Raw genomic sequence first — 27,898 nt, forward strand, 5'->3', positions numbered from 1 at the left:
TGTCCTTGTATTTTTCAACCAGCTGTGGTGGGATCCTATACCTGTTGTGCATTTTCTCTTGGAATTTGCTAAAGTAATCATCCATGACATCATTAAAGTTATCTCCTAACTTCTTGATGTAATCATTGATTTGATAGGTGATAGGTCAGTGTAGCTCCCATACTACTTTATCGACTGAGGGAAACAACTTTTCAAAATAGAAAAACATACAGACAAGTAGTGAACCGAACTTGAGTGTTTTTGCTGAGTTGTTCTTCTTCGGCTTCCTTATTGTGTTTAGGTTCTCAAATAAGTTCTTTAGTAGCACTTCACATAAGTCTACTTTCATTCCCTTCTTTACTATTTTGTAGGATAGGTCCACTGCAGCACATGGTACACTATTTTCCCTTGCAGATTGGAAGAAACAGTAACCAATGACTCTGATTGCAAATTTTAGTCCTTGGTAATCAGATTCTACTCTAGTTAGACTGATTAGCTCCTTTTGTGATATCATTTTCTATGCATGAGCATGATTGTAGATGGGATATCCGGTGATCAGGTGAATGACTTCCTTCGTGATCTTGAACGGTTGCTCGTGTAGCCACATGAAATCGTCATGTATTCTGCTCAATACAAACTTAACCCATTGGGGTTTGAACACACGAGGATAGACTAGGGCTTCAGTTAATTCATTGATTCTAATATGTTCAAATTTACTATCTAGTTTGCTATTAGTGCATAGTTCATCATATGTGTCACTAATCTCTACATGATCGAGTTCCTCAACATGACACTTGGTAAAGAATCTGACATCTTCTACCAATAAGACTCGATCCAGGATGAGTGAAAATGCAGTTTTATCATTCAATTTTGAGGCGACTTTAGGAGTTAGGGAATACTTCAGAGATGGCTTCTCCATATTTTGGACAACTATAGGGTCTTGGATCTTGAGAACCATGGTAGATCTCAAGTAAAATTCGATAGGTTATCCTTAGGGTTTACAAGTAGCTTACTCTTCACACTCGGTAGATGCTAGCAATTTGACTAGATCAAAATCCTGCTAAATAGTGTGAATAAATTGATGTAAATACCTTGAAAATTTGCTCTGAATGAAGTTTGGTCGCTTTGATTCACTCTTCTCTGCTTCTCAAAAACTTGGGTAAATGAAAATGACCGCAAAAACACTTTTAAGTACTCAGAAATACCTTATCGAGCTCCATGCAAGTTAGGTCATGATATTAAATGCACTCGATTCACCTTTTACCGATTTACTTCATTTTCTATTTTCATCGAGTATCCAACTTTGCTTTGTTAACTGACTTGATAGGTTTCCTGTATACACCGACTTGACAAGTTTCCTGTATAGTATGCAAACTTTTCTAATTGCATCTTAACTATGTAGATTTTGAATTTTGTTCATAATAAAATAGGAACTGTTATGATTTAACTTGTAAAGAATGCAGTCCCTTCATACCTTTTCTTGATTAATTTGAAATAGGTGCACCTAACTCGGTAGGTAAGGTTCTTTCTTCATCAGACATAATTTCTTTCCTTTTCCAAATCATCTTGAATTTTTCTTTTATCTCCTTAGTGTCTCTTCTCGGTTGATCTCTGCAATCTCCAGCTAAATGTCCAGTTTTGTGACAATGAAAACATGCCATACCGGGATTTCTCCATGATCTCCGGTTGTTCATTCCAAACCTTATAAAATAGTTGGCACTTATATGTCCATATCTTCCACAACATTCACACCATATCCTTGTATTATAATCCCATGGTACTGCTGCATATTGTCGGTAAGAATCTATGTGAGTTCAGTAACCTCCAGTGTTTTCTCAGTGTGGATACTTCATGTAGTTCTTTTGTTTAAACCAGCATCTCTTAGTACTATGTCCATATCTATTGCAGTTTTTACAAAACCCTTTGAATTTTGCCTTTTGATGGTTGTTAACAGACTTTGTCCTACATTGATTAGGTATGTGACCATAATTTTTACAATTATAACAATATCCATTGGATTTAGAGATATTCGGTTGCTTACCTTTTCTGATCTGGCATATGTTGGCAGTATGACCTTGATTTCCATAGTAGTAGCAAATAGGCTTCTTCCTTTTGATGTTATTTCTTTTTCCATCTTGTTTTGATGATTCTCCTCTCTCGGTAGTATTAATTCCTTTCTCGGTAGAGTCTTTTCCTTTGTAACCGAGTCCTCCATCTTTGTAGAGTCTTCTTATATTCAGTTGCTCATCCAACATCTTTGATGCTTCGTAACTTTTCTCTAATGATTCTTTGGATTTATTTTATGTTTCAAGTTCACCAGTCAACCTTGATACTTCAAAAGTTTCAATGATTGATTTTCATCATTCTTCAGAATTGCTTCATGATGAGCATAACCTAGTTGATCTGTCATATTTTGTTGAATACCAGTTATCCTTATGATTTCATCATCCTTATCAGATACTAGAGCTTCAAGTTGTTCTTTCTCTCTTTGTAAATCTCTTTCTTTATTCTCAGCTCTCCTTAATGCATCTAGATTTTCAGTCATTTGTGTACTAAAATGTTCATGTTCTCTTTTCATTGCTTTTAGTTGATCAACCAATGCTTTGTTCTTTTCTTTCAACATTCCAATCATTTCTTCAGTTTCTTCAGATATACTGTTCTCAGATGATGTCTTGATTTGTTCCACTAGCTCTTGAGAATCCTACAAGTCATCAGATAATCTTCTCCTTACTTTCAGAGATTTTTGCATTTGCCTCTGCATGTCTACAATCACTTGATTTGCATCATCCAGCTCTTCTCGAAGATGCACAATCCTCTGAGATTGTTTTTAGCCTTCCATTGCTAACATCTTTCTCTTTAGGTGGTTAAACCCTTTTCCAAGATTCAAGCTCTGATACCAATTGTTAGGCCCAATATAGAAAGCTAATGTACTAAGAGGGGAGGGGTGAATCAGTACTCCATAACATTTCTTTTGTAATGACCTTACTATTATGCATAAATAGAATAGTGCAGTAACATACAATAAAACTGTAATCGACAAATAACAATCATACATGATTCACTCCATAACACATATATTATGGTCACGTAGAAACTCTTGGTTAGAGAGAAAAACTGTGGTGGGGATGGCACCCACAACTTCACTACTGCAATAATAAAGAATGCTCGGTTAGAGCTACATTTAGCTATTTCTGATAGCTTACCCTATTAGGAGTATTAAGATCAGTTAGATCTACCTTACTAAAGGATTTTTACAACACTATTTAAGAGAAGCACCTGGTTCAAGGATTTACAATTTATAGACTTGGTTAGAGTCTTTTACCCTATTGAAGTTTTCTCTTACAACTTCAAAATATTACAATATAATCATTACAAATATCTGCAACTTTACATCTGAAATGTTAAAGAAGATTCTATGTTCTCTAAATAAGATTACCTAGCTTGTAGCATACCTAGGTAACCCATAATGAAACTCGATAAACCCTTCTGTTTACTCTGTTCTTCGACTGTTCACTGATAACCTTCTCGGTGACCTCTCTATGTCTCTATAATAGTCTTCCTTCATCCATACACACTGCTATCTCATTGCATCTCTTATCACATCATATCATGTCATATTATATCATATATCTAACCCTAGAATCATGCTGTATATATAGATCTCTTACAGCAGTGATCTGATTCATTGCTTCGATCTTACAAAAATATTCTTCGAATGAATAAGTAAACAAAATATCTCATAGGTTAGATTGGCCTTGTAATCATACATAATCTCATAGTGCAATTTCCAATGCAAAAATGATTAGATGTGCCTCGATCTTGTAACACGTTTTCATGTGCATGTCCAGGTTCAATGTATCTAGTAAAACATTTCACTCGGTGAATATCAACTCAGTGAGTTAACTTTATCAATTGGTAGCTATGAACCTTTACTCGGTAAACAGCTCGGTAAATACTGTGTTTTGTGACTACTTTCTTCAGTAACCAACTAGACTGTTCATACCGACTTCTCTATGTGTACTGACTGCATGATTCAATAATACTAACCGACTAGAAAATAGTATGACTTTGGATATGAAACTAATGGAAATTTGATAAGTAGTAACACTCCCTTGTTCCTATCTCTAGTGATTTGATCTTTAGAATGATTTAATTTTACATACCTTGGTGTCTTCTGAACTTCAGGTTCACTACTCTGATCATCAGTCACAGTTGAATTTTCTGATTGTGCTAGTGTAACTATCTCAATTTCATATACTGGTTGAGGCATTGTCAGTTTAGTTATGATCATTTCCACTGTCAGTTCCCTATAATATGACATAGAATGATTTTTGTATTACTCATCCACTTTTACATGAGCACTATCCACAATTTTCTACAATCTTTTGTTGTAACATCTATATGCTTTGGTTTGAATTGAATAACCAAAAAATATCCTTTCATCACATCTAGGATCAAACTTTCCAATTGAATCATTTCTTTTTATATAGCATTTACTTCCAAAGATTATGAAATACTTAACAATAGGTGTATGTCCAAACCATAATTCATAAGGGGTCTTACCAGTTTCACCTTTGATGTGAACTCTGTTGAATCTGTAGAGTATTGTACTCACTGCTTCTCTCCAGTAGATATGAGGCAATTTGGCTTCCATCATCATAGATCTTACTACATCCAAACTGGTTATCTTCTTTCTTTCCACTACTCCATTCTGCTAAGGACTCCGAGGTGCAGATAACTATCTCCTAATTCCATTTGTCTCACAATAACTGTTAAATTGATGAGAAGTGAAGTCATCAGCATGATCTAATCTTAGACATTTGATTTTCAATCCAGTTTCCATTTCAAATTTTTCTTTAAAGATCTTGAATTTCACAAAGGCTTCAAACTTCTCCCAAAAAAAATTCATTTGCATCATCCTAGCATAGTCATCAATAATCAACATGAAGTACCTATCACCTTGAAAGCTTCTAGTCCTTGTTGGACCACATAAGTCAGTGTGAATCAAATCAAGTACATAATTAGATTTATCATGTATTCTCTTAAAATAAAATCTAATTTGATTTCCTAATTGACATTCCTTATATATCAGATTATGAGGCTTCATAATCTTAGGTATATCTCTAACTGCCTTAGTTGAACTGATCTTAACAATACAATCAAAATCAACATGACACAACCTCTTATGCCATAACCAACTCTCATCAATATGAGAAATCAGACATGCCTTATTACCAGTGTTCAAGTGAAAGATATTTCCTCCAGTATGAATACTGGTTGCAATCTCCAAACCAGTCTTGTTAATGATTTTGCATTTTCTATCTTTAAACTGAAGTTGTAAACCTTTGTCCACCAATTGAACAACACTCAAAATATTATGTTCTAAACCTTCTACATAATATACATTATTAGTATTATGCTTACCATCCATAGAAATAATACCTTTACCTCTAGTCATACATGCTTTGTCATCTCCAAATCTGACTTGACCGCCATTGTATTCTCGCAGGGTTAGAAATTTTCTCTTTATCACCAGTCATATGATGTGAGAATCCAATATCAATTACCCATTCATCCTTATCTTCAAATTTTGTTACCAGGGCCTTTTCTTCATTCTTTATAGCTAGTTCCAGTTCATCTTCCTTTAAGGCATGGAACACCCATTCCTTTCCATTGTCAGATCCACTAGTAGAGTCTTCTGTCGGTTCATCCCCAGAGTCATCAGTTACTCCTTCCTCATCAGCTATGTAGCATTGTTTACTTTTCTTTAATCTATATCTATTTTGGTTAGGCTTCAATGATTTCTTAACTCTTTCCTCAAATCTTGCATTCCTTTCATGACATCTAGATGCAAAATGACCAATCTTATCACATGCAAAACATTAAAAAGGTGCTTTTCCTTCATACTTACTTCCTGTCAGACCTTTAGGTACTCTTCTAGTAAATAAGGATTCAAGTTGCTCAAATTATTCATCCTCTTTCCTCATGTCTTCCATTTCCTTTGCATATAAGACTTTCCAATTAGTTTTGCCGGTAGATGATGATGATGCATTAAAAGTAGGTTTAGACTTTACATCTCCAGAAGATCCAAATTCTTCAAGCTCAAAAGCAGATAATTTTCCAATTAGAATGTCTCTGTTAACTGAAGTATTTTCCATTGTCCTCAATTCATTAATTGGAGTTACCTTCATCTTGTAAGCCAGTGGAAGGGCTCTCAAGACTTTTGAAACTATTTCATCTTCACTCAGAAATCCTCCACAATATTGAATTCCCATAAAAATCTCACTTACTCTTTTCATAAACACATTAATTCTTTCATTATCTTCCATTCTCAAGTTTTCATATCTTACCCGGTAACGATCAAGATTATCAATTTTGATAGTAGGATCATCTTCATTCAACGTTTGCAATTTATCCCACATAATCTTTGCTGATGATTTAACAGTCAATCCCATGACCCCTTGATCAGTAAGTGCACACAAGAGGGCTTCTCTAGCTCTACAATCATTATCAATATTCTTGTTCAAGTCTACAGGAGCAGGATTTCTAGATGCCGAATCATAAGGTGTGTATCCTTTATCAGTGATCTCCCAAATATCCTTGCCAAGACATCTAAGATGAGTGTTCATTCAAATTTTCCATATCCCATAATTTGTTCCATCAAGCTTAGGGATTTCTCTTTTAAAAATAGTTGTTGGTGGATTTGAAGTGTTAGTTGCATTAGGATCTACCTCAACTATTTAAGCTTCTGCAAAAGTGGACCAAACCTCTGATACCAATTGTCAAGCTAACTGGTGAGCAAATAAGAGGGGGGGGGTGAAACAGTTGTTAATAGATTACCACATTTAATCCACTTAATAACCTTTAACTAGATTAAGTACCGATAAAGCAGAAATAGATACCGGTAAGAAATAAAACCTAAAAATGAAACACATAATCAACACAATGAAACCACACCACATAAGACCATGATTTATACATGGAAATCTCGAAAAGGGAAAAACCATAGTGGGAAGCCTATCCATAGTCAGATGATACTTTTGTAGAAAGTATGTGTTACAATGAGGGACATGCACATGCAGCAAGGTACGCTACCTAGAGCATACTTCTCATTACAAAAGAGTCTCACTGACTATAGAGAGGCAACAACCATCTCAAGATAAATGGACAACAATCCAGAATAATGAACTGCCAGAGATAGCATCTACTATGCCTGATTGCAGTCTTGGTTAAGCTCAATACTAGAGGCCTTTGACCTCTTCATTAATCCCAATTTGATCCTTAATGATCGACCTAATCCTCTATCTGAATGATATTACAATATTCGCACATTACATTCCATACCTATTAATCTACAATGAGATCTTACATCCATTTATACCAACCCTAAGACCTAAACCAATTAGGTCAGCCACGTAAAAGATATTACAATAATATCATTGCATAAATCCATATTACAATGGTATGTCATGTTGAATTTAGACCAAAACAACATTAACCAATCTATAAAACATCCTGAAACATCCTAGTATCATCTAGAGTACATGCTAGCATGATATCGGTCCATAACCTAGATAGGCACCAGACTTATTCTCGGTCCACCACACCAAAGCAATGTCTTCAATCAGTTGAAGCACGGTTAAAGAACATCTACAACATCCTAAAATCCATCTAGAAGCCACACCAACACCACTTATGCATCCTATCAAGATTCCTTAGTGAAAACTCTACCAGTAAAACCTTAAACCTATGCCGGTAACGGTTTACAAGAGTGTATGATAGCATCTGATTACCAATTTAGTACCAGCTGACCAAACATGCTCCATAAGCATGTAAAACATAAAATCAAATATACTCCATTGATCCAAACATGTTAGAAGTGTCCAATAGATAGTTTCTTCTGCCGATAACACTAGATCTTTTGTTGATAACCAAAAACCTATCTGTCAATAGCCAACCATAACAGCTAATGCCAGTAACCAGCCATAACAACTAGTATTGACATCAATGACCAAACATCAATGCAACACATAATCGATTCCTCCATAATGCAAATAGAGGATATTGTTCCTACAAAGGAACTGATAGTTGCACAGACTACACCAAGTGGTGAAGCCACCAGTGCAAGTGAGGAGGAAATGAAGGATAAATCATTAGAGAAAATAGGGAAATCTAGTAGGTTACTAGTTGGGAGCCCATCATTATTGACAATTAATGCTTCTCAAGTAGAAAAGAAAACCATCATAGAGATGAGTCCCACTAAACTAATGATGATGGTTGCTCAAAAATGATGAAGGAGGGATCCACAAACAAGGGGATTATAGATCAATCAATCACTGTTCTACACAAATTGGACCCATAATGTAAGATTAAAAATGAAGCGAGCCCTTCTGGGAAGCTTAAGGTAATCACTAAGCACATATGAAAAGAGTTTTAATCCTTATAGAAAATATCTAACCGACAAGCACTTGGAAGATTCATTCAGGCTAAGAGAGCCACTTTTGATCTGATCATTGAGACAGAGAAGCAGAAGATTGAGGAGAAGTTAAATTCTAATTGAAAATTCTTTGAAACAGTGTACAAATATATATAGGGTATGTTGCAATAATGTATTACTTATATCAAATGTAGATAAAAATATAAAAGAGATACATGAGAAAATTGCTAGTATTGCTAACTCTTTTGATGGACTAATTTCCTTGACAACATCAATTGATGGAAATTTCTTGACTTTGGAGAGCCAAATTTCTTCTCTTGAAAAGGAAAGAGATAAAATCATTTAGAGAGCCAAAAGTCTAAGAGGTTTGGTGAGTCCAAGATTGGATTCATTTTGTGTGCATAAGAAAGAATTCATGTATATGTTGGGAAAGCCCATAGCGACAGAGGTTAATGAGAAAGAATCACTTTCATATTTACTAAGTGGACTTATATCTATGTCTGACACATTCAAAACTAGATGGAATACTTATATGGAGTTACTTGAGAAAGCTTACCTGGAAATTTTGAAATTGGTCAAGCTCCAGTAAGACATTTTTGGAGCTATTCAGTGTATAGTTCTTATTCCTTGACATTATTTTTTATAATTTTTTGGGAATTGATGTCAATGGGAGAGTAGTATACATGTGAAAAAGAATAAAGATTTGCATACATTAGGGTGAGTTACATAGATTTTGGAGTATTGGAGTACTTTGCATATTCAGCTTAGGGGGAGCAAGGCAAGATGAAATCGACAGTTAAAACCATAACCCATTTTCACATGAGTGTTGTAATCAATGAAAAAGGGGGAGATTGTTGGGAATTGACACTCTATTGGCTGGTTTCACTATGTTGTAATTGATGGCAACATGATTTTGGGTTCCGGCTTCATATGGAGTACTGATAGGCACTTCACAAACTCTACATTGGAACCGACATCGACATTGACACTGACACTGGCAGGATAGAAGATTTCTTTGGTCACCAGAAATGTAGGCCAACATGGTATAGTAAAGGTGATTGGTATTGGAGGTGACACATGTTGGATCTGGCATTGGCAACTTATTTTAATATTTATTTGTTTATGTTATATGGCCGATATGTAATCTGATATTGTATATATCCTTGTAAGCTAACATAAGGCATAAATTTGTATAGGTTATATAAGGCAGATTGATTAGATCATTTTGATATGATAAGATGGATATATGGATGTAATGTAATGTAAAATATATCAGAGAGATTATGTAAGTGAGGGATTTACTGCAAGGGTTATTTTGATACAAAGGTTTAGTGTTTTAACTGGAACAGACAGATCTTAAACCGGAATTGTATTTTGGCATAGGAGATTCTATCTTAGCAGTTAAATATTCTTGAGATTGTTGTTTGGTATGTTATGTAGTCAGTGAGGCTGCTATTGTGATTGAGTAGTGTGCTCTAGGCTATAATCCTTCCTATAAGTGTAGGCACATCATATATTGTAATATCTCTTCATATGGTGAGTGAATTAATATTGATGGTCACAAATCACACCGTGGTTTATCCTCATTGAGGTTTTCCATGTATAAATGTGTGGGTTATGATTCTCATTTATGTGTTTGGCTTATTGGTTGCATTACTTTTTTCAATTCTATTTATACCGGTACACTGGTTGGTGTATGAATGTTTTTTAAAGGTTAAAATCTACTATTCTGGTATAACATTGATTCACCCCCCCTCTTAGTGTTATTGGTTTCCAACAACATAAGCACTGGTGGATGTTCTGCTATCAATATCACCTACCCAATCTCAATGCACATAACCATGAATATCAAGGGAAATCACATCTCCAATTGAATTACCATGATAACACAAAAAATACTTAGAGGTACCCTTCAAATTTCTAGACTCTTTTGACTGCATCCTAATGAACTCTACTAGGGTTAGTCAAATTTTCTCATGTCTTCCATCTCAAATGTGGATGTTGGAAAATCTATAGTAGATAACTTTGTTCCAACTATAAAAGGAACACACAATAGTTTACAATCCTACATATTGAAACTCTGTAACACTGAATTCACATACTTACTCTAGCGTAGCCATAGTTTTTTGTTCACTCTATGTCTTTTAATTTCCATCCCAAGAATGAATTTTTCTTCACCAACATCTTTCATTTAAAATTTAGTAGTGAGTTGAGAATTAAGTTCTTAAATCATACCTTTCCCTTTACTAATGAATAACATGTCATCAACATACAATGCAATGTACAAGAAATGATCACCATCAGATTTATAATAAATACAATGATCTAATTTAGAACGCTCAAATCCCAAATTGAACACATATGTATCAAACTTCTAGTACCACATCCTAGGACTCTGTTTGTGGATTTCTTTAATTTATAGAAAAAATTACTTTTACCTTTGACCACATAGTTCTCTGGATGTGTCATATGAATATCCTCCTCCAAATCACAATGAAGGAAATTAGTTTTCACATACATTTTCTCAACCTCTAAATCATAAGCAATAGAAATAGAAAGCAATAATCTAATGGATGTCATTTTTACAACAGGAGAAAATAGCTCACCATAATCATCACCCTTAACCTAAGAGTAGACTTTTGCAACCAACCTGACTTTATACTTCTCAACGCTTCTATCTGAACAAATCTTTTTCTTGAACACCCATTTGCAACTACCAAGCTTCCATCCTTTAGGAAATGGTACAAGATCCAATATATCATTCTTTTTCAAAGTTCTCATTTCTTTTTTCATGGAAATCTTCTGAGATTCTGCATCATTCATACCTAATGCCTCTTCTATGGATTTTGTTTCATCCACATTAGTATTCAAAAAAAAAAAGTATCTTCAATCATCAAGTGAATACCTTTCAGGTGGTTGTCTATGTCTTGTAGACCTTCGAACAAGCTGAGTTGGAGGTTCTTCCTCCTCTTCTGAAGATTTGGAGCTAGATGATCTCTCCTCAACTTCTTGCCTCTCTAGGGGTCTCGATTCAACTCTTTCAAGAGTAGAAAGAAATTGAATCAAACCTTCCTTTCTAGTCTATTTTGGCTATAATGTAATAGAAAGAGACTTAATTTCTCTAAAAATAACACTTCTACTATTAATTACCTTTTGTGCAATAGGATCCCAAAGATTGTATCCTTTCACACCATAACTATACCCAATAAAGATACATTTATATCCTTGTTCTCCAACTTTGTTTGCTTCTCCTTTGGCACATGTGCATATGAATAACAACAAAAAACTCTAAGATGTCTCAATGAAGGCTTGTGACCCGACCATTCTTCCATAGGTATTTTAACAATAAAATTTGATATAGGAGACCTATTAATCAGGTAGAAAGTAGTGGCAACAGCTTTAGCCCAAAGCTTTTATTCTAGACCAACACCACTCTGTATATTCCTAGCCTTCTCTATTAGTGTCTTGCTCATTCTTTCTACAACTCCATTTTGTCATGGACAATATGGAGTTGTCTTCTATCTAGTAATGCCACAGCCTTTATAGAAACTATCAAAAATATTAGAGAAAAATTCACCACCATTATCAGTCCTCAAATATTTAATTTTCTTTCTAGTCTGCAACTCAACCATTGCTTTAAATTATTTAAATCGACAGAAAACTTTACATTTACTCTTTAGAAAATATACCCATGTCCTTATACTAAAATCATAAATAAATGAAACATAATATGTGGATTTTCCAATTGAAGGAACATCTACAGGGCCAAATACATCATAATGAATAAGATCCAAAACTCCACAAGTTTTATTAGAACTCAAGTAAAAATGAATGCAATTTTGTTTTCCATAAATGCAATCTCACAAAAATCAAAGTCAATATTACAATCATTCAAACCTTCAACAAGGTTTTCAATTTTTAAGGTCCCTTGACCCTTTTCTCCAATGTGGCCAAGCCTTTGGTGCCATAATGTAGTCTTCTCTGCAAGTAACTTAGCTTCAGAAGGAATAGCACCCTTAGGCACCTAAAAGGCATTTCCATATGCTAAAGGTGAAACCCTCAAATAATTCACAGGTTTACTATTTACAAAAGTGTTATTACACTCAATAGTGTATGCGTCTATCTTATACAAAGTGCCAAACCTGACACCTCTAGCAATTACCATAGAACCCTTAATCGTCTTACATCCTGTTTCAGAAAAGACTACTTGCACACCCACATCTATTAGTTTTCTCATAGATAACAAATTTTCTTTTAAACTAGGGATATGCAACACACCATTAATCCTCTTTATTCTACCATCATAAAATTTGATTCTAACTTTACCTTGACCAACAATGACTAAATGTGAATCATCACCCAAGTACACCTTTCCTCCATTAAATTCTTCATATTGAAAAAAACCAATCTATATTGGTAGTCATATAAAAAGATGCACCTGAGTCAATTAACTAGGCAACATTACCTACTTGAGTCACCAAAGCTACACTAAGTGCATCACCATCTTCCTTCACGAAATTAGAATAAAAAACAATCTTCTTCTTTTTCTTCTTATTTTCTTCTTTGTAGTCCTAACAGATGTGACCTAGTTTACCACAATTCCAGCAAATAATTTTGGACTATCTAGGATATTTGGATCTCATTCTTAATTTGGACTTATCGTTCTTCTGATTCTTCTTGTGTTTCTCCTTACGTCTTCCATGAACAGTTAGGGCTTCCTTTGAACTAAGGGAAACCTTCCTCTGCATCTCTTCAACAAGTAGGGAACCCACCACATCTTCAAACTTCAAAACAACAAAAATATTATTGATAGTTATAATAAGAGAGTCTCGCGAATTAAGAAAAGAACAAAGAAAGATCTAGCATTTCTCATCTTCATTCATCTTAAAACTAATAGATACTAATTGAACCATCAACATATTAAATGCTTCTAGGCCTATAATTCATCCACCCTCTTCCATCTTCAAGGAATACAATTTATTCCTCGGGAAAATCTTATTTAATAAATATTTTGCGTGATACATTTCACCAAGCTTAGTACATAGCTTCTTTGTAATATTTTCTTCATGGAGATTGATCAGAATAGAGTCTATCACATAGAGTCTAATTAGACCCTTCACTTTATGGTCCATAACATCATACTGATCAACTGTAGTAGGATCTAATGGCCTTTGAATATTCCTATCAACAACATCCCATAGATCTCGATCTATTAGCAGATCTTCCATCTTCAACTTCCACATCTCAAAATTCATTCCATTGAATTTTTCCACCTGTATTTTCCCTTACGAACTTGCCATCTTAAAATTCCTACAAAAAGATCAAAAAACATCTTCTGCACAAGCTCCCACTGAAATCTAGATTAGTTCAAAAAACCCCAAAACCCAAAACTAAAACCAAAGGTGATCAAGATCTGATGCCTCTTGCAAGGAAGTTAAGTAGCAGAACAACTTCCTATACTAATATTGAGATGAGGGTAATGCAAAAAAAAAATTACAAATCATCACAACAGTTACAAAAAATAAATATATATATATAATAATATTAAAGCCATAACACAGTGATTTACGTGGGGAAAACCCTTTCGGGAGAAAAACCCCACACTCCAAAAGCCACCCAATATATTATTCAACAATTAAACATATTAAAATATACTTGTAGAGTAATCTCTTCACAGGAGTACCATTAATCAGAGATTAAGAGGTAACTCAATAGCCATAAGACTTATGCACAACCTCTATCTCATGCACCTCATATACAGGAGATACAATACAAGAAACCATCAAACAGTATTACAAAACTTCTGGAGGCCATAACTTGAGAACTATGTGTCCTACTGTCAAACCATTTGAAGCACCAAAGAGCTCACGAAGTGTTGTAGTGCCTTGTAAGCCACTATGCCACTAATGTCCACTTTTCAAGGAATTGTGGGCCCTCTAAAGTCCACGAAATCAAATTTAAACCTTTCATTGCACCCCTCCAAAAACAAAAAAAATATTGTCTTCAAAACTATATGTGATCTTGCGATGTACCTTTACCAGAATGCTTATCTAGCCAACCAGAAGCTTCAAGGATAATTTTTCACCATTTCATGCTCAAATGAAAACTTACTATAAATAGTAACCACATGTAAATGCAAGGTTGAGACACCAATTTCCCAATAGGAGGCAAATTATAGTGAAAATGAGGTTTTTTGATATATGTATTTAAATCACTTTAATGTGGGGGCATACACTATTATCTTTATTACACTTTATGCACACACCACCAATTAATTTTTCCAATCATTTTTTTTAATTTACTTAGCAAATTGAGAGGGAGGATGCCCTCTCACCTTCCTGGGATTTCAAACCAGTCTGTTGGTGTTTGCTTGTGAGGTCACCGAGTGTCCTTTTGTGTGATGCATGTCCTCTACCCTGTGTTGTCTTTTTTTCTCGAAGAGATTGTTTTTTTTTTTTGCCTCGTGTTTATCTTGTCATGCTTTCTTTTCTTTGTTATTTTCCTTCCCCTTCGCCATGCTTGTTTTTCCTTTGTGCCAAGTTATTTTTCATTTGTACCCTTTCATTGAGGACGCTCATGCGAGATTGATGGGTAGTCTAAGTAATAACGACCCCTCTCAAAAGAATGATGAGAATGGCATCAGTATTAATGAAGGAGATTTTGGACATGAGCTTGCCATCCCGTAGAAGGAAGAGCATGAAAAACATTTGTACAAGGCAGTGGTTTCAAATAATTTGACCACCATTTGTCCACTTTTTGCATGATTTAATGGACAATTTTGCAAGCCCCAGGGCATGGACACGGAGACCACCTCGAGAGAAGTCGCAACCAATGGAGATAGAAGTGAACCTGGGGATGATAGAGTGGTGGACAACCTTGGAAGAGGAGGAAATGGTAAGTCTTGTCCTCTTGGATTGAAAATGCTCTCCCTATCGCCTAATGAGGATATGGTTAAGGCTATTAGGACAGAGAAATCTCGGTTAAGAAATATTGCAGTTTTCTTTGTTTGCATGGATAGAGATTTGTTGCATTCGAGGAAGTGTTTTGATGATTGGATTGATAATGTGTGGGGTAAAAAACTTAGAATTCATGTCAATTTCTGCAGAATGATTCAGAAGGGATTGTTTGTAATTTTATTTAAGTCTCATAATATGTAAGATAGAGTTTTAAAAAAGAACTTTAGGAATGTTGGGCATTCTCTGTTTAGGGCCTTCCCTTGGTCCCCAAAAGGGAATGCAGAGCAGGTTATTGCTTGATCATCCCCTAATTGGGTTGAAATTGAAAATTTGCAGCCCGAATTTTGGTCTTTCATCTCTTATATTTTGAAGCCCTTGAGCTCCGTTCTGCAAGTTGAGGGTTTGAGAACTACCCTTCCCCATTTGAATGCTCGGGCACTCATTGGTCTTGACCCCGAAATTGTGTTTTTTGACATTATCACTCTAGAATTTGAACGGGACAATTATGCTTGGGAAGTTTCCTTGTTGGGTAACTTGGGGGCATGTTTTATCTCTAAAAATAATGGCCATGGAAGAAAATATTGCCCTTCCCTGAAGAAATCTCATGATGCTAACTTTAATATTGATGATAGTAATAATCTGAGAAGTGAGACTAGCAGAATACCAAAATTTGTTTCCTCATTGAAAGAGGGGGTCTCTATACCCTTGGATACTCATTCTGACATAGGCCAAGAGACTGTTAAATCTGGCCCAAGATGCCCTATTTGTGATAGTATTTGGAATGATTTTGTTAGTCTTTCAAATCCTCTATTTGCGGATGAATATGAGGTTGTTCAAGCCCCTTGCATTAATGATCCCTCCAAGAACCTTGGCAAGGGTTAATCAGTACATTCTAATCCTCCTTTCCCTAATCAAGGAAAGACTATGAATCCCTCCCTCCAACTTAGGCTAAATGCCCAATAGATTGTTGTGGCTAGTATTAAGGAGAAGGCTAATTGTTTAAGAAATGCTACCCTAGTCCCTTCTAACTTGAGGGTGAGTAATCCCTTACCTGGTATCATGAACTCTATGGTGGATAGTTCCATTGATAGGAATATTGTTCCCTTTGGCAGTAATGATGAGCAGTTCACATAGGTGGTTAGTAAAAAACTGAGAAAGAAATGAAAAAAATCTGATAGACAATCTCTTTCAAATGATAATAGCAAGAAATTTAATGAGGTTCCTAAATGCTTTAATAGGTTGTACAAGAATAAAAAACGCTCCTCTAAAAAATTTGTTATGATGTTGCACATTCATAGCTAGAATGTTAGGGGCCTGGAGATGTCTGATAGAAAGTATGTTGTCAGAAGATGGTGTAATAGAATTAAGGAAAAAGACATTATATGTCTTCAAGAGATTAAAATGGTGGGGTTTTAGGTGTATACAATGTTGAGATTTCTGTGGGAGCGAGCAATAGGGTTTCATTCCAATCATGAGAGCGGTAAAGGTGGCAATGCCATTATGGTTGGACCCAAGTGGGCTGACAAGATCATGGCTAAAGGAGTCTCTCCCTGTCAAAGGGCTCTGTGGGTTACCTTTAAGGAGAAATATTGTGTTTTTGGTATTTGCAACATCTATGCTATTAATTATTACAGAGACAAAGCTAAACTTTGGAATTAGTTAACAACCAGATTTCTGAATTCTCACTGGAACTTTGTGGGAGATTTTAACATGATTGAAAATGGTGATGACAAAAGTGGTGGTATTAAACATTATTGGAAGGGGAATGAACAATTTTTTTGATCCAAGTTCAAAAGAAGATTTAATTTGATTGACCCCATGGAGAGGAGGAAAGGATATTCTTGTGGTATCTCATTCACGTGGTCCAACAAACAAAGTGGTAAACAGAAACTGTACTGCAAATTGGATAGATGTTATGCATATGCTTCTTTCTTTTCCTTCCACCATCAGAGAGGGAAAGCCCCCTTTTGTGTATCCCCAGCTAGTGTCTCAGACCACTCTCCTATCTCCTTCACTATTGATTTGGACCTTGATCTTTCCTTTGTGGTTAGACCTATAAGGTAAAATGACTTTAAATTGAATGTCTCCTTGCTAAATGATGAGGACAATGCAGATGCTATTTTAATGGTCTCTCAGTTGACTAAATGTTGTTCACCCCATCTCAGACCAAGGGAGCAATGGGAGAAACTTACTACATCTTGGAAAAAAGTGTTTCACATTATTGGAAAGAAGAATTATATGGACAGGTCTAAGGAGGAATCATTTCTTCAAACCGGGCTTAATGAGATTGAACATGACTTATAGAATAAGGGGAATGGTCTTAGGTTGGAAGGAGAATTGTCCTTGGTGAAGAATCTTTTAAGGAAAGTGTAGAATTTTAAGATTAAAGGGCAGAAGGTTAGAGCTCAGATGAACTAGATCAAAGGAGGAGATAAGGGGTCTAGTTATTTCTTCAATCTTATCAAAGCCAAGAATAAGAGAGAACTTATTGAAGATATTCAAATTAATGATGTAATCACCAATGATCCGGTTACCATCAAAGAGGTATTCTTTAATTTTATAATAGCCTTTTGTCATCTGAACATGGGGATAGTAACCGAAGGGCATTAGAGAAGTGTTTAGGGATAATCCCTAAGAAAATATCTTGTTAGGATGCCAAGGCTTTGAGCCATAAGATCTCTTTGGAAGAAATCAAAATTTCCATCAATTCACTAGCCAATAGCAAGTCTCCAGGAATAGATGGTCTACCTATTGAGTTTTACAAGAAACACATAGAGTGGATAAGCTTGGAATTACTCACATTATACAAGGTTTTTTTTTCATAGGGGCCCCTGGGAGATAATATAAATAAGGGTGTTATCACCAAAAGGTGGTGCCAAGACTCTGGTTAAAAATTGGAGACCTATCACCTTATTGAATACCTCATATAAAATCATTGCAAAAATAGTGACAAGGAGAATTGCTAGATTACTAGATACATTCATTTCTACCACACATACTGGATTTATAAAAGGTAGATATATTTTGGAAAACCTGGTCACTAGTTGGGAGGCTATGCACGTGGCTAAAGCTAATAATCATAATGTTGCAATGGTCTTACTAGACTTTGAGAAAGCATATGACAAAATAGAATGACCATTTGTTAAGGGAATGCTACAAGAATTTGGTTTTCCTTCATACTTTTGTAAATGAATAGATATTCCTTTTAAGGACTCATCCACAGTTGTTGAGATTAATGGGGATATATCTAAAGCCATCCCATTAAGGAGATATATTAGACAGGGGTGCCCTATTGCCCCAACCCTATTTGTTATTACTACAGATGCTCTCTACTACATTCTAAGGGCCCTTGATCTTGGACCCTCTATCAAAGGTCTTACTCTTCCTAGTGCTAATGATCTAATTAATGCTCAATTTGTTGATGATACTACCTTATTCCTACCTCTGTCTGAGGATAATTTTTATAATGCCATGGAAAGACTTTAGTTCTTTTTCTTGGCTTTTGGTGCTAAGATAGCCCCTCACAAGTCTACTATCCTTGGATGGTCTGAGTCTCCCCAAATTGGATCTCAGGTAAAGGGTGGCAATAGGTAGGACGGAATCATATTGTAAGATATATTGGTATTCTTGTTGCCATTAATCCAGATACTCAAGACATGTGGCAATAGTAATACTCTAAAATTGAAAGGAAACACTTTAAATGGCAGACACACATGCTTTCCCTGGCTGGCAGAATGCAGATTATTCAAAAGGTTCTCTCCTCTCATCATATTTATTGTGCCTCTACATGGATGTTTGCTAACTACCAAACTAGTAAGCTCAAAAATATTATGAGGGACTTCCTATGGTTTGATGGGATGGGGCACAAGAAGACACACTATGTGAATTGGAATTGGTGTTGTAGACCTAGATGTATGGGGGGCTTGGGTATTAAGGATATTAGTGCTCATGGGATTTCCCTAGCCTCCAAATGGATTATTAAAGCCCTATATGGCAATTAACCTTGGAAGGTGTTGATAAGAAACAATATTCAAAGGTCATTTGTTAAGAAAGGTAAAAGTTGGAGGAACATCCCCTTATGTGATATTGTACTTGGGGATTATAGCTTGAAAGTGTTTGTCTCTAGTTTATTTACATCACTTTGGAAGGCATGGTCATAGGTAAGGAGGTTGCTACCCTCTAAGGATGCAATAGGTAGTTCTCTGGCTTATGCTATTTTGGATAGATCTATCTAGTGGGGGTAAATCTAAATAATAGACCCCTTGCTTTGATCCAAAGCTGCTTTGCTAAGATCTGGAATGAGAGAGGTATATCCATGATTAGCAATATACTGATTGATAACTGGTTTGGCTCTTGGATAGAGATCAAATCTAAATATGAGATACCGGCCTCACAAAAGAAAACATACTCACTCATTGGTAAGGCTATAGGGTGTTCTTTTCCTGGAAAGATCCTGGATACTGATTCTTTTTCAAAATAGCTTAAGTGGTTGGATGGTTCTCCATTCTTGGAAATCTCTACTAAAAAGATTTATTTGATGCTAAAAGAGGACTACTCAATCTTCTCTAGAGTTAAGCAAGGTTGGGGTTGTGAATTGCCTAGGTCCAGATGGCAATTTATTTTTGATTTCTTTTGGCACTCTCCCATCGAGCCTAAAAAGTCTTTCTTTAGGTGGCTTCTTTTGTTAAGAAAGCTTGTTGGTGGCTCCTTTTTGTCTGCTAGGGGTTTCATGTCTATTAAGTGCGCTATGTGTGATATACAGGAGTCCTTTGAACATTTGTTTTTTGAGTGTGAATTTGCTTGGGTTGTGTGGTCCATTTTTCTTGGTCCTTCTCTTGTTTGGAATCATAGGCCCGGTCTTTCATGGAGTGAGGTCCTTGCTAGTTTTGTAAATTCTTTTGACTATAAGATGAATTAGTTCTAGTTTGTCCTATCTTGTGAGGTGTTATGGCTTTTGTGGAAGGGAAGGAATGGAGAGGTTTTTCAGAACAAGAGGAGGAGGCTTACTGAGTTTAATAATAAACTCACACATTTCTTTATCATGTCACAGGTTTTTGTTGTCATGGAGATATCTAAAGACATATTCATGATATTGATTCATGAGGGTGCCTTGCAGATTTATAAGGAAGACATTCAGTCTATTCGTTACTTCAGGAAACATATGGATATGTTGCAGCCAAAGGAGATCGAGGCTTTGACTCAGTACATGAAAGAGATCAATCTTGAAGATTCAAATGTGCCTCCTCTTAGAAGTGAGGAGCAAGCCACATGATAGCAGTGAATAGAGTGGCTCCTTCTGTTACTTGTTATATGGCGAATGAGGCATTTTGTATTAATCCCTCTTATATGATGTTTTTATTGTAATACTCACTCAGTTGATCCAGGGCTATAACTTGTTTTGTTATATATGTAAACAAAGGACATGGAATGCAAAATTGATGTAAACAGGACACCTGTTAAGACATTGTATATATTCTAAACTATTTTAATATAAAATTTACTAAGCAAATTGTGCCTTTTTCTTTGTATTCTTTCATTTTGATAGATTTCCTTGGATACAATGCTTTCCTTGGTTATCCTTAAAACCATTCCTTTCTAAGATTTATAAGCATTCAATGATTTGCTTGGTTATTTTTTGGGTGGATTGAATGGAATAACAAAACTTGGTAGACTATTTTATTTATCCTTTGCACTACTTTACATGAACCATAGTGAGTTTAACCTTACTAGGCTAGTGTATTCATACATTTTCTCTCTCTTAATTTATTTTTCTTTAGTCTTGGGTTTAAATTAATGAGTTCCTAATTCACTTGGGGGCTTAGTGATCCTTGTCTCTTTTACCTTCATGATAGATTCTTGATCTTTGATCTACTTTACCATGAGTATAAATACAGGTCCATACTCTTGTTAAATTGGGGGATAAATGTATCACCACAAATTGTATCCCTTTGTAATTTATTACTTATCTATACCCTATTCTATCACTATTGGCATTATTGTCTAACATGCTCCATCCAAAAATATTTAGTATCTCATTTCGACTTCTCTATCTCATTTTGGATGTTTGGTCTCAATTTGAGGACACATTGGAGGGAGGATGCCACTTAGGGTGACCCGCTCCCCAGATTAGGCCGACCATAGCACCTTGCTCCAAAGTATTTGTCCCTAAACTTGAGTGGGGAATTATTTTTGTGTGTCTAACTACTTTGAGTTTTACACCCTGAAATGATTGGGAGAGGTATATAAGTAATATATCATCCTTTGTTTTAGGTAGCCTCATAATATAGACATTGAAAGAGTAAACAAAATATAATTCAATCCCAAGATCAAGAGATCAAGCATCAGGGCATTGAAGATTAGAAGTAATTTGTGTATCTATACATTTGTGATTGCACCCATGATCTTTTATTCCTAAAGTCAACTATATTCAAGTAAGAATCAATAAATTTATGAGAATTTGGACACCAAAAAGGTCTATGAAGATACAAACATTCCATTTTCACTTCTAGACTCTACTACCTATCATCGCACTTTCAATTCATATCCAATTTATTTCAATTTCAAGGTTGATTCCCAAAAATTGGGTTTGAATTAGGAAAAACCCTTTCCAATGAACATTTCCTCTCTTTTCTACTGTAGGAATTGGTGATGGGACCATGAAAAAACCTATAGATAAAGGAGGAGGAAAGCTTCATTATGTAATTTGTTGAAGTTGAAACTATTAGAAGCAGGACAAACAATATGCCTTGATACTAAGAATAGGTCAATTTGAGTGCATTGCTCCCTCCCATTCTCCATAAAATTAAGGTTATAGGTTAGTTATAGATATCTTTGTTGGAGATTCTTTTGGAATTAATTTGGCAATTTATTCTCATCCTATGTATTATGAAATTGTCATTTCAGCCTATATAGGCCTACTTCTTGCATTTTTCAATTAGATTTTATATAGTCATATACCATTAAAACAAAGGACCATTGAATCCACTTTGTGCTTAAGCCATCTTGAGTTTAGTAGATCAATATCCTTCCAATGTAACTAGGATGCTAGAAATAGATTCCCAGTTTGTATGTATAGACTCGTGAATCCTATTTCCTTACCTCACGATAACATAGAAAAAATACAATAATAGGAGGATAAGGATTTGTGTAATATGATCCTAAAATATTGTATAGGAGGGTAAAATTTATTATATAATCGAGAAAAGGATAGTAGATTCTATCTTTTAAAGAGTATCTAGAAATGATATATTACTAAGGTATTTCCCCTAACATTTAAGTATGATTCCTGCAAAGATGTAACAATATAAATCATCTCAATGGAAAAATCATTTTTGTACTAGAAAGTAGATGCCAATTTATTTGTTTGCTATACCTAGTAAACCAAGTCCCATTCTTAATGAATTTAGAGACCATTTTTAAAAATTTAAAGGAGTTAGTTTGGAATTAGTGAAAACAATTCCTTATATAATTCATAATTTTGTGGCATAAATTATGAGATGAATAAAGAGGATATCATAATGAATCTCGTTATGTAGTATTTACATAAATATGAGTATGATTTGTTTTTTGATTCACAGTACTTCCTGTTACTTCATAAATAATGTTTAAATAAATGTTTTCTATCAAATTTAATGAAAGGATTTGTGTGAATTCATCAATAAGCGAACTTTTTCATATTGGAAAGATGAAGAAGAATGGTCCCTATTTTTAACATAGAAGATTTTAAAGATTATGAACATTGTAAAATGAATGGTCTTTTTATTTCTACTTGAGTTATTTCCATGAAAAAACTAGTTTATTGTTAAGAGCCAAAAGTCTTGCATCAATCCAACAAATATATATGATGGGAAAAACATTTAAGAAAAAATAATAGTATTCAATCAGGAAATATGTTTTATATGTAGGAATTGATTATCTTTGAATATATCCTTTAGAATGAAACATGTTTTGTATTTCTTCATGAACAAATTTGATGGGCTAATGTACCATGAAATAAATCAATTTACATGTCCTAGCTATTACATGTTATTTTTATTGAAAAAAAAAAATTAAATACAAAAAAAGCCTAAGAGAATTTCAAGAGGATAGAAGAAATCTAACTAAAACTCTAAATTTTTTAGACATGTGTATAGAAAACATTATGAAAATGGTAAAAATATTACTTCTAAATCAGAAAATTTAATAATTTATTTTACATTATTTTCTTTATTTTTTCAAACTACAAGAATCAGGTATAACACCCCCTATAAATTGTAGTGTATTAAATAAACTTTATAATGTGACCAGTGACGTTGGTGTGTCACATGCTTTGATACCATGTGAACTAGGGGCAAACTATACCTCATGACTATGAGAAGCTCTCACCAATCGAGATAGGCCCTCAACCTCTTATTTTACATCATTATCTTTAGTAAAGTGTTCCACTCATTTTTAGAGCCATAATTGTATGAAATTCACTAGTTGAATTTTATTTTTATTCATAATTTAGAATAAATGGAGGATCTTTCCTATATTATGTCTTGTAACTTGAGTTTCAAGGTTAAAAATTATTTTGACAAATCTATTTTCCCCTAAGTTTCTACCTATTAATGTAAAATTTGATACTATATTCTTATAATACTTCATATCCTATCTTCCTACAAAAATCATTCTTTGTAATGGCATTTTTAATCCCAAGGCGTCTTTCCTATCTTTTCATTCAACTTCTTAAAATAATTCCTTACTATAGAATTGTAAATTATGACCAATCCAATTTACACCTCATGTTTGTGCTTCTACTTTAGCATGTCCTGTCCTCAACCCTTCTCTAGGTCTAATTTGACCCTATTCTCCAGCTTTGATGTCATGAGCAACATTTTGTGGGTCACATGTTGGAGGTCCCTCTTCTATTTCTCCTTGTATTGGTCTTGTTTACTGAATAACTAGGGCATTGAGCACCCTATTTCAGACTAAGGCTCTCCAAAATTACATGGTCCCCCTTTAATAGGCCCTAATTTGAAATGGCACAAGCCCTTTACCTATCTGATAGATTCTAATCCTCAAGAATACACATATAATTATTAGAAGTCATCCTAATTGGTAATTTACTTATAGAACCCTATATAAATGCATACTATAAATTCATTTTCACTTATAAAGAGAAATTGAAGTCTCAATTCGTATCATTTGTGCACTAATGAAGCATTCATCATCATGATTTTTTAGAGATTCAAGCTTGCATTTGAATCCTTGAATCCATGTGGAGAAAAGTTACATCAATGTTTGTACAAGTATGTATGTGTGATGAGGGTTTTCCATATTCATGTGTTTGTCATGACATTACATTAAAAATTTGTGATTATATTCAAAGAGAATTAAATCATCATCAATAAATAAAGATCTAAGTTATATTTCCATAACAATTATTTCAATAGTAATATTTCATTCAATAATAATAACTAAACTAGGTTTTGATTTAGGCAAACCCCTATCCACAACATCTTTCTTCTCTTTTTGTGTGAAGGAAATAGGTGTAGGAGTTGTTCTCCAGAATTCTGGAAATGTCAAAAATGACAAATATGTTCAACCTTTGATCAAGAAAACTTTGAAATACTAGGGAAGATTTGTGCTATGTGATCCCAAAATATTAGGCCGAACTTCTAAGAATAGGTTTTGAATCTATTCTTTTGCATAGATCTCACTCTATGGCTCAATGAGAAATTTGTAGTATTTCATGTTCATCAATTTACTTCAACTATCAGTGATTGTTTCCCTAATTTTATAACTTCATTCCAAATTCATCTAAGAAAGAGGATTACCATTCCCAACCAATAAATCCAAAAAGAATCTATCTCTTTTCTTCTTTGTATTGATGATATATATATTGGGTTTATTTGGTTATTTAGTAGTTTTATCATTGAGACCCTGATTCCTAATTTCCACCGATTACATTTATGTGAACCCCAACATCTATCATGCTAATTTTTTATGTGTTCCCAAAGATGATTTGTGTGAATTCTAGATTTAAAATTTACACTCATAGATCATATTTCAAATTTAAAACATAAATATAGAGATTAAATTCATAAAAGCACTAATTTTTTTTTATGAAATTGAAATGTGTGTGGCATGATTTGTCACTTATATTTTTCAATTTGATTTCATGCATTCATAAAGAAATATACTAATTTTATTTATTTTTCCATTTCATATATGATTAGATTTATTTTTACTTATATTTACAAAAATCAAGTGTTGGATAATGATTTTTGTGAATTTACATCTCTTATTTTCATTCATAATACTTTTACATATTGCACTTTTAAAATTTGAATGATATTTCCTAATAGCCAATCATATCTCAAAGATTTTATCGATATTGCATGTTGATTTGTAATGACCTTTTTTTATGAATTTTGCATTACATATGTAAATCATTTAGTAGACTTTATAGAAAATTATTATCTTCAAGATGAAATTGAAATATATAGCACTTGTACATCCCCTAGGGTATCTCATGAGAATGAAGAAAGAGTCAATACTCTTATCAATGATCTCTCTAATAGAGAAAAGCATTAAAGAGAAACATGGCAATGATGGCACCATCTTTTGGGCTTGGTTCCCTCATCATTTGTTGGGCTTTTTTTTTTTTCATGTTGGGCTTGGTGCTTTCCTTAGTGGGGCTGCAACTAATGGGAGGTTGTTGGTGGAAAAACCCTATTAAGGGATTTATGGATTTTGACACTATTGTGGGTAACCTATTTCTTATTTCTACATAACCTAGTTATGGTTTTATTGTGAGTTACTTGTTTCTTATTTCTGTGGAACATAGTTACAAGTGTTGTGGTTTTTTCCTTCTTGTGGGGATTTGTTTTACTTTCTCTTGTTATTTATGTCTTTTATTCTAAGTAGTTTTTTAGTGCTAGAACTTTTATTGGCTCTATTCTTCTTGTTGCTCAAGTAGTTTCTAGACATTTTCAAGGACCTAGGATGGCCATGGTTTTTATTCTTTTGGAGTTGTGATTGTCCCTGCTATTTTCTGATGCTTAATGCTCTTTCTTCTCAAGTGGGATTCTATTGTTCTTGGTTGGGTTGTTCCTTGTGTGGCTCGTATCAAGGTTGAGTTTTCTCTTATAGCCATGGTGTTGGTTTCTCTCATCTTTCTCCCCTCTTCCTCTTTCATAGTTCCTATTAAGGTGGTGGCATTGCCTATGGAGGTAGTGATTTTCTTGGTAGGAGAGGTTTCCATATTCTCTTTTTGGTATACCTATGTCTTTGGCTACTTGTTTGTGGGGTTGAAACAAGTTTGTCTTTTTTGGTTGATTTTTTGTTTCTCTTCTATTTCTACTATGGTGGGTTCTTTTTCTATCGAGGTAAAGAGTAGTTTCACTAGAGAGGAGATGACTTTCTGCTAAAGTGCCTTTGTTGGTTTCAACAAGATGGTTTTTCTAGCCATGTCAAAATCCAATTTGAAGGTTTTCAGAACTTTGCTAAAACCCAATGTTTAGTTGAAGGGCACTTCAAAAAACCTTTGGATCTTGATGTAGGGAAAGGATTCCTTGGTAAAACTCTACTATTGTCTGATGGCATAGACTAGGTGGGTTCATGTGCTTGTTCTTAGCTACCTTGTTGATGTCTGGTTGAAGGTTAGTTTAAGTTAGTTGTACAAGAATCTTTTGCAGATTTAAATATGATAGGACTTATGTGTTTCCTCCCCTAAAAATATACTTCTAGGAATAAGGAAGGTGATGAGAATTTTCTTTTTCATAATCAGTATTCTCATTCTCTAGGAGATTGCAAAGCCTTTTCAAAATTTGTTCAAGATAAATATGATCAAGATTGCATAGGTATTGATGGTATGATGAAAGAATAAGTATCTAGTAGAATACTGAGAGGCGGGGTGAATTAGTAGATTGAAAAAGTGATACAAAGTTCCCAAACTCAAACTCAGTCAAACAAAGTAAACATATCTTAGTCAAGATCAATATTCATAAGAATACTTAACATTAACCGGTTGACTTTTATGACAACTTTAATAGTAAACAACTTCAACCTTTATGTAAATCAACAATGCTTAATCATAACCTTCAATACTTCATCAGAAATTAATCTCATCATGTAACATCACATCCACAAAAGCATTCACCATTTGACACAAATATTTATACGTGGAAAACCCAAATAGGTAAAAACCATGGGAGATGGGACTCACAAAGATAGCTATCTAAACTCTTTTGAAGTTTTCCCTGTTAGGAGCCAAAGCCTGGTAGAGCTTTATGTTATCCCTATTTTGATTATTGGGTGTTTTTTGTTCTTTAATTCCCTAAAATCTACAAAATTGTGCTTAGTTTCTTCATTATGCCTCCAAGGGTTATTGGTCTAAGGGTTTAGGGTTTTCACAATTCACCTTTTCCATCTTGAAATCCCTGCATTCTATTTTCATGTTACTTTTTCCACTTAAGTGGAAGGGTCCATCCATCATGAGAAGAGGTCCCCCCTTTAAGTTTTTCCTTAGGTGGGTCCTTAATAATGTTTTTAATTTTTCACC

The sequence above is a fragment of the Cryptomeria japonica genome, chromosome 8, assembly GCF_030272615.1.
Source record: "Cryptomeria japonica chromosome 8, Sugi_1.0, whole genome shotgun sequence".
NCBI classification, from domain to species: domain Eukaryota; kingdom Viridiplantae; phylum Streptophyta; class Pinopsida; order Cupressales; family Cupressaceae; genus Cryptomeria; species Cryptomeria japonica.